Source organism: Musca autumnalis, unplaced genomic scaffold (genome assembly GCF_047663935.1).
Source record: "Musca autumnalis isolate F117 unplaced genomic scaffold, ASM4766393v1 scaffold_5, whole genome shotgun sequence".
In the NCBI taxonomy this organism is placed as follows: domain Eukaryota; kingdom Metazoa; phylum Arthropoda; class Insecta; order Diptera; family Muscidae; genus Musca; species Musca autumnalis.
In genome coordinates, this window is record NW_027412088.1 from 45,829,703 (window position 1) to 45,839,607 (window position 9,905).

Consider the following 9,905-nt stretch of genomic DNA (forward strand, 5'->3'; position numbering starts at 1 on the left):
GGAAGTCCATACTTCCCGAGATATGGGCCTTGACATTTCGGAAATTTCGTAACTTTACACCCTTAGGTTGTTTGTTGCTGAAATTTTTACAGTAGATAGCCCTTGACAACCTAAACACAACCGTATATAGATTTTCGGGGAAGTCCATACTTCCCGAGATATGGGCCTTGACATTTAGGAAATTTCGTAACTTAACACCCTTAGGTTGTTTGTGGGCACCTCTCGGATCGGGCTGAAATTTTTACAGTAGATAGCCCTTGGCACCCGGGGGGAAGACCATACTTCCCGAGATATGGGTCTTGACTTGTTTACTTTTATCACCATTATTTTTAAAACCTCTGCAATTTTAAATTGAAAGGATTCTTTAGTAGCCGGCCTTCGGCTGAAAGTTTCCTAAGTAGCCGCATTTGACCAGGAATTTAATACATTCTCCTATAAACAGGTGTAAACCCAGCTAACAATTTTTTCCGATTGCTCTGATTTCCGATTTTTAAAATAGGATGCGTGCATAAAAGTACTCTCCATAAGCTTTAAAACGATGCCCATGTTGCCCACGTTAGAATAGTAAAATGTCAAGACTCATATCTCGGGAAGTATGGACTTCCCCCAGAAAATTATATATCATTGTGTTTAGGGTCCCAATGGTTTCTATACTAAACATTTCAGTCTGATCCCAGAGGTGCCCATAAACAACCTAATCGTGTTAAGTTACGAAATTTGCGAAATGTCAAGGCCCATATCTCGGGAAGTATGGACTCCCCCCCCGAAAAAATATATATCGTTGTTTTCAGGGTTCCAAGGGCTACCTATAGTAAAATTTTCAGCCCGTTCCAAATTGTTAACGCGTGATAGGTTGAAATGTTGATTTCCATTTTGGGACAGGCAGCCTTTGCACCATACAATATTTTTGTATATAAACTTACGTTTTTTTTTGAGGTAATGGACACCAGCTTTAACTTGGCTCAATGATCAAAATAAACAAAATTATGGCATACCAATCATTATACAGTTAGTCAACTATATTATTGCAAACGATGAATTTTTGAAAAATTAGATTTTCAATTACGAATTACTACAAGAATTTCTTTAAATAAAGTTGGCTTTTTTGTAAATATCTGTTGATTAACCTGTTAGTGATAACATCAATCCAAAAAGTGCAGAAATTGGTTGTAAATTGCAAAAATACCGGGCAATAATTATTACAAATTATTACTGAATGTTGTTTTTTTTTAACAGAAATGTTCAGTAAATGGGAATGAATTGAGAGACGTGTTTTGAAATTTTTGTTACTGAGAATTTATAATTTTTACCTAGTGTGCCCCAGTGCCAGATTTTTCATGCCAGTAAAATTTTCAACTGTGAGCTATGTACATTCCTCAGCACTTCTTCTACTTTAATTTAACAAATGCATTTAAAGTTCAAACTAAACAGGTAAATATTAAATTATAATAATATAGTTTAAGAACAATTAGTAGAATAAGTACCAAATTCGTCGTTCCAAAGAAATAACACGACGCGTAGCAACTTAAGATTTTCTATTAAACTCGGACAAAACCCTACTTATTTAATATGGTAAAACATTTTATATTTTAACCAAAAATAACAACAAAATATTGATTAAATTTTAATTAAATTTTCTTTATTGGTATAATTTATTGTGGAAATTCAAATTCCAACCAATATAATTTATTACTATTTTCAATAGTGCTTGTGACCTTGACAGCCGCAGCAAACCTGGCCTTCGCATATTGCATTGTCCTTAATGTTGGAGTACCCTTAACCCGTCGTCTGACCTCGTGAAAGAACTTTTCGACAGTAGCGTGCGTGGTCAATCTATTCAGGTTCAAATTACCATATTCTTGTAGCAATTGTTCCCACACTGCCAGTGCGCAATCGAATAAATATATGTTTTCCCAGACAATCATGCTTAAAATTAACCTGAGTTCAGCTATTATTTCCATTTTATCCACTAAACTAGCATTTTCTTCGTCAGTTAGTAAGTGGAGCAATCCTGTCATTGCTGACACAAATTTTGCTGTTCTGGACAATACACTTGCTGGCGTGTTTTCGTCTGTCGCCGCTTGGTTCAGTCGCAGCACCTCTGCATCATTGAACATTTTTGTGTACATTTCAATTTTAAAAGTGTCATAATCATATGATTTTGGTAATGAAGCGGTATTAAATGGCCAATTCACGAGGTTGAAACTAAGCCGACATGACGTTCGATGTCCTCGGTAAAGAAGACGTCCTTTTATGAACCTTCGCACTACGCAAATCAGGAGGTGGTTAATATCGTAAGCCCAAAAACTTTCGCCAATCCTCAAATTATTTGCGTTATATATAGGTAATAACGGTCGGTGAAGGTTATCGGTATCACAGCAATTATAAACAACTCTTACACCAATGCTTTGAGCTGACTGCTGCATCCTTACCACCATGTCCCATATGTTCTCTACAGTGTAATATTGATGACCCTCACATCCAATAAATATACTCCAGTTCCTGGTAAGGCCATTGAGCATGAATGTGTAATGTGTCTTTTGAACTGGGTCCTTGACTTTCAGTGCGTCAAAATGTAGGCCGCACACTCTATCCGTTTCAGCCATTGCGGCAATCATTGACCTCAATTTCGTTGTGGTTGGCTCATCAAACCCAAATGTTTGATTCGGGAACCACTGTTCGACAGTGGCGTATGGGGGTGAGCCATTGCCTCTGATCTCTTGATCCGTTATGTAGCTCGTCCTTCCACGTAAAGCTTCGTAAAGTATACAAAATCCTACTTATTTAATATGGTAAAACATTTTATATTTTAACCAAAAATAACAACAAAATATTGATTAAATTTTAATTAAATTTTCTTTATTGGTATAATTTATTGTGGAAATTCAAATTCCAACCAATATAATTTATTACTATTTTCAATAGTGCTTGTGACCTTAACAGCCGCATCAAACCTGGCCTTCGCATATTGCATTGTCCTTAATGTTGGAGTACCCTTAACCCGTCGTCTGACCTCGTGAAAGAACTTTTCGACAGTAGCGTGCGTGGTCAATCTATTCAGGTTCAAATTACCATATTCTTGTAGCAATTGTTCCCACACTGCCAGTGCGCAATCGAATAAATATATGTTTTCCCAGACAATCATGCTTAAAATTAACCTGAGTTCAGCTATTATTTCCATTTTATCCACTAAACTAGCATTTTCTTCGTCAGTTAGTAAGTGGAGCAATCCTGTCATTGCTGACACAAATTTTGCTGTTCTGGACAATACACTTGCTGGCGTGTTTTCGTCTGTCGCCGCTTGGTTCAGTCGCAGCACCTCTGCATCATTGAACATTTTTGTGTACATTTCAATTTTAAAAGTGTCATAATCATATGATTTTGGTAATGAAGCGGTATTAAATGGCCAATTCACGAGGTTGAAACTAAGCCGACATGACGTTCGATGTCCTCGGTAAAGAAGACGTCCTTTTATGAACCTTCGCACTACGCAAATCAGGAGGTGGTAAATATCGTAAGCCCAAAAACTTTCGCCAATCCTCAAATTATTTGCGTTATATATAGGTAATAACGGTCGGTGAAGGTTATCGGTATCACAGCAATTATAAACAACTCTTACACCAATGCTTTGAGCTGACTGCTGCATCCTTACCACCATGTCCCATACGTTCTCTACAGTGTAATATTGATGACCCTCACATCCAATCAATATACTCCAGTTCCTGGTAAGGCCATTGAGCATGAATGTGTAATGTGTCTTTTGAACTGGGTCCTTGACTTTCAGTGCGTCAAAATGTAGGCCGCACACTCTATCCGTTTCAGCCATTGCGGCAATCATTGACCTCAATTTCGTTGTGGTTGGCTCATCAAACCCAAATGTTTGATTCGGGAACCACTGTTCGACAGTGGCGTATGGGGGTGAGCCATTGCCTCTGATCTCTTGATCCGTTATGTAGCTCGTCCTTCCACGTAAAGCTTCGTAAAGTATTACACAGTCTTACATAAGTATACGTACGCCCCATAAATCTCGGGTTTTAGAAAAAGTAATAATATTTATGAATTTCCAAGTACACAGGTTTATTTCGTCTCACTAATAAACAATATTTAATACAACAAAAGTATATTCCATAATATAAATAACGGTAAATTTTACAAAAACCAAAAAATGATACTTACAAAAGTACAGTGAGTGTCAAAAATATTCGGTTTTCAATTTCACCAATAATAACACCTCGGTATTTTAGAACCCCATAACCAATATTCAAAAAACCAAATACTTAAAAAAATGTTGGTCCTGTGGCTATTAAAAAATGTATGTAGCATGGATCCATGGCAACCCTATAAGCGAGAATAACAAAGAACACGTTGTTAACCCTGTTTTCTATGCGTCAAAAATATTCGGTTTTTGTAACTTTTGTTAAATATTTTGGCAAAAAACCAGTCAATATCGAACTTTTTCTGCAATATTAGTATAAATTTCAATAATTGCGAATAGAATCTTTGTTCCTGTGTGCAAAAATATTATATTTTATTACAAATTATTACAATTTAGGGCTAAGGAAAATCGCTATCCTAGAAAAGAGTAAAAATGTTTATATTTCATTATAAAAACGGCAGAAATAAAGGGAATTTTTGCTTATTTTTGAATATTTAGTCGAATACATTTGAAATAATGTGCAAAAGTCACGAAAATATAGAAATAATCGATTTCGTGAAACACATAAGCCAGCCAAACCAAGGCCTGGGAGGGAAGGTAGAGGAATATCCTGAAAAATTACGGCTAAACCGCCCTTAATTTTCTTGAAATTGGTCACCGAGCCCTAAATGACTTTCAGAAGATAAAAAATATGCACTTACTTTCCAAAAAAATCGTAAGGATAAAGCCTTTCATGGCCTTGTAACACATCATAAGTCATTGATAAATACATGTCTCCTATAAGCTCCTTCGTACTTTTTGTGTTGGAGTACACAGAAAGGCCGGAAACTTGGTGGTATACTGATTTTCCTGCTTAGACATTCAAAACTAACTCCATTTCACCAGGTTTCTGATGTACATCAAGTTTTGAAGGTACATCAAGGCAAAATTTGAACTAGATTTTTGGTTATGTAAATAAGCCGATGGTGTGTGATGTGTTACAAGGCCATGAAAGGCTTTATCCTTTCAATTTTTTTGGAATGTAAGTGCATATTTTCTATCTTTTGGAAGTCATTTAGGACTCGGTGACCAATTTCGGGAAAATTAAGGGCGGTTTAGCCGTAATTTTTCAGGAGATTCCTCTACCTTCCCTCCCAGTCCTTGGTTTGGCTGGGTTATGTGTTTCACGAAATCAATTATTTCTATATTTTCGTGACTTTTGCACATTATTTCAAATGTATTCGACTAAATATTCAAAAATAAGCAAAAATTCCCTTTATTCCTGCCGTTTTTATAAAGAAATATGAACAGTTTTCTCTTTTCTAGGAAAGCGTTTTTCCTTAGCCCTAAATTTTAATAATTTGCTATGAAATATGATATTTTTGCACACAGGAACAAAGATTCTGTTCGCAATTATTGAAATTTATACTAATATTGCAGAAAAAGTTCGATATTGACCGGTTTTTTGCCAAAATATTTAACAAAATTTACAAAAACCGAATATTTTTTACGCATAGAAAACAGGGTTAACAACTTCTTCTTTGTTATTCTCGCTTATAGGGTTGCCATGGATCCATGTTACATACATTTTTTAATTGCCACAGGACCAACATTTTTTTAAGTATATGGTTTTTTGAATATTGGTTATGGGGTTCGAAAATACTGAGGTGTTATTATTGGTGAAATTGAAAACCGAATATTTTTGACACTCACTGTATACATACGCCCCAAGGAAATATGAGTATTATCGTACAATTTATGGAATTAGCAGCAACATTTATACATTTTATTGTTTTGGCGAATGTGTCTGGGTGTCCGAGATATATTTTAGAGAAAAAAAAAAATAATTTGTGGGTGTTAAGTGCCGTTATTTAATGCCAAACTTCTTGTATAGCTCGTTAAAGCGGACCCTTGCTGATTTCCTTCCGTTTTAGGTATTTGAGTATACAAAAGCCACAATATTAGTGTCAGATTATAGATTTTGAGATTCTAGAAAGCTTTTTAGTTGACCTTGTGCATAACACACCTACAAAAGCCACAATATTAGTGTCAGATTATAGATTTTGAGATTCTAGAAAGCTTTTTAGTTGACCTTGTGCATAACACACCTTCCTGGGTATCGATAAATTCACATTTTTCCTTGGATATCTCAGAAAGTTAATAGTTTCCTCGGAATTCATGGCTCAAATTGCATACAGAAGACCTTGAATTGTGTTTTAATATGGTGTTATATAATCCTTGGACACCAATTGAATCAGAAATGTGAAATATTCTGTTAAAAACCTGCTCCCAAAGCATCAAAATATAATCACTACCAAAAAGCATGAAATTTACACTGTGAACAACGTAGTTTTCGTATTATAACCATTACCGTCAATATAGGGTCGGAAAGTATCGGATAATTGTACATTTCTGATTCGATTGGTGTCCAAGGATTATATAACGCCATATTAAAACACAATTCAAGGTCTTCTGTATGTAATTTGAGCCAAGAATTCCGAGGAATCTATTAACTTCCTGAGATATCCCAGAAAAAATGTGAATTTATCGACACCCAGGAAGGTGTGTTATGCACAATGTCAACTAAAAAGCTTTCTAGGATCTCAAAATCTATAATCTGACACTAATATTGTGGCTTTTGTATACTCAAATACCTAAAACGGAAGGAAATCAGCAAGGGTCCGCTTTAACGAGCTATACAAGAAGTTTGGCATTAAATAACGGCACTTAACACCCACAAATTATTTTTGTTTTTCTCTAAAATATACCTCGGAAACCCAGACACATTCGCCAAAACAATAAAATGTATAAATTTTGCTGCTAATTCCATAAATTGTACGATAATACTCATATTTCCTTGGGGTGTATGTATATTTTTGTAAGTATCATTTTTTGGTTTTTGTAAAATTTACCGTTATTTATATTATGGAATATAATTTTGTTGTATTAGATATTGTTTATTAGTGAGACGAAATAAACATGTGTACTTGGAATTTCATAAATATCATTACTTTTTCTAAAACCCGAGATTTATGGGGCGTACGTATACTTATGTAAGACTGTGTACATCTTTTTCGTGGTCCTGGAACTCCCGAGTAGGATATCCATTTAAAATATTCATCCATATTTCGTTATGGTTCATTTTCGTTTTCAACAACTAAAATGTAAAATTTGTGCTTAAAGGGTTGTTTGCGCCAATAACAATGAAGCAGATAGATCTATAGATCGGAAAGTAGATATATGGATCTATAGATCGGAAAAGGAACCAACACTAAGGGGGGTTCACACGATCAGTTTTGACTGTTCAATTTTTTGTTGTTTTAAAAAATATTAAAATATAAAATATAATAAAAATAGGTAAAAAAACTTTTTATGTTAAACGGTTTTATGTTAAACATACATTGCAATGTTTAAGATAAATTTACTAAAAACCAAAAAATAATAAAATAGATACAGTCGTGGGAATTATAAACATATGCATAGACTAGACTAAAATAAAACCGTGGGGCACATTCTAGCCCTACTTATCACACGTCCATCGTTGTCGGTTGAACAACTGCCTAATTATAGTGTATCATTACAAAACAAATATTTTAATCAACGATTGTAGACAATTGACGTGCCCCACGGTTTTATTTTAGTCTAGTCTATACATATGTTTATAATTCCCACGACTGTATCTATTTTATTATTTTTTGGTTTTTAGTAAATTTATCTTAAACATTGCAATGTATGTTTAACATAAAACCGTTTAACATAAAAAGTTTTTTTACCTATTATTATTTTCTAGTTTTTAGTTTTTATTTCGCATTCTTTTAGAGTGGATACTTTTCACTGTGAGATAAAAATCGGTGATGTTTACAATTTTTACTTTTGGAGTGGATATTTTCACTGTGAGATAAAAATCGATGATATTAACAATTTTTAATTTATTATCTAAATTCATCAGAATTTCGTTAATTTTATTTTATAATATTTAGGTTAAGACATATAAAAATAATGCAAAGAAAAAAGAATGAAGTCGGCATTATTAATTATCTCTTCGCAATAGCAGTTTTAATAAAAGAAATTGATGTGGATACTTTTAATGTGATTCGCTGTAAGTTATTCGCCATTTTGTAGGGGCCGCCATCTTGGATTTTAATTTTATATAGTACATTGTATTCTACTGGTTGAGCACTTTCATTTGATATCCATATTGATGGAATTGATAAAACCTACGTTATCCGCCATTTTGTAGCGGCCGCCATCTTGAATTTATAGTGATAATGAATAAACATAATTGTATTGCCCCCAAAGTCCAAAGTGTATACAAAATTTCAGGTTAATCGGTTGACAGGAAGAGGGTGAAATTTGATGTACTAAATTTGACCCAAGAATAAAACAAACAGGCTGAGTTAAATAAAACCGTTTAAAAAGTTTTTTAGTACACAATTACATTTGTATAATTTTTTTTTGTTTTCTGTAATCGTTTAATTTTGCAGAATTAAATGAACAAACAGGGGAAGTCGAAATTGTGCTGGCCATTACGATTACAACCCTTGGAACCATTGGTGGTATTGGTGGTGATGGTGGTATTGGTGGTATTGAGCAACAACAACAACAGCAGCAGCAACAACATCCGCAGCAACAGCAACAACAACAGCAGCAGCAGCAGCAACAACAACAACAACAGCAGCAACAACAACAGCAGCAGCAGCAACAACAGCAGCAGCAACAACAACAGCAGCAGCAACAACAACAGCAGCAGCAACAACAACAGCAGCAGCAGCAACAACAGCAGCAGCAGCAACAAGCAACAACAGTCCAGATGATGATGCTGGTAATCAAGATGGCGTTGTAATCCATGACATGCATGCAGAAGTTGCAGAAAATGATATGATTTTTGAAATAATGGATAACATAGATCCACAAGATGCAGTGCAAAATGAAATGACATCAATGAATGTCATTACTGAAAATGACATTAATGAAAATGACATAATTGAACCAACTGCTTCAACAAGTACAAGACGTAAAGTAGGTTATTCTGATGAAGACTTAATGCTTGCTGTCCATCAGACAAGCCGTTCGAAAATGTCATTTGCCACAGCAGAACGGCTGTATAAGGTACCAGAAACCCACCTTCGTAATCTTGTTACGAAATTAAAAAATAACAATTCTATAAAATTTTCGTCATCATCATCAACATCATCATCGCCAATAAGGGCGAAACATATGCCACGATTTTTTAAAAATCCTGAACAGGAAAATCTTTCTCAACCGGCTGGTCAAGAAAGGCAAGAAAAAGGCACAATCCACGCCTGCTCTACGTGTAAATATACAACCCACGACAAGGCACTGTATAGACGCCATAGGCTCGTTCACAATAGTGAGAAACCATTTAAATGTTTTATTTGCGACAAACAATATATTCGCGCCTACCGAATGCGAATTCACTTCGCATCTTTGCATCCCACTGAAGAATTTGATTTAAATAAAACACGCCAATCAATTTAGATTTTTAAACGATATATAGATTTCCTGGGAAGTCCATACTTCCCGAGATATGGGCCTTGACATTTCGGAAATTTCGTAACTTTACACCCTTAGGTTGTTTGTTGCTGAAATTTTTACAGTAGATAGCCCTTGAGACCCTAAACACAACCGTATATAGATTTTCGGGGAAGTCCTTTAATCCCGAGATATGGGCCTTGACATTTAGGAAATTTCGTAACTTAAAACCCTTAGGTTGTTTGTGGGCACCTCTCGGATCGGGCTGAAATTTTTA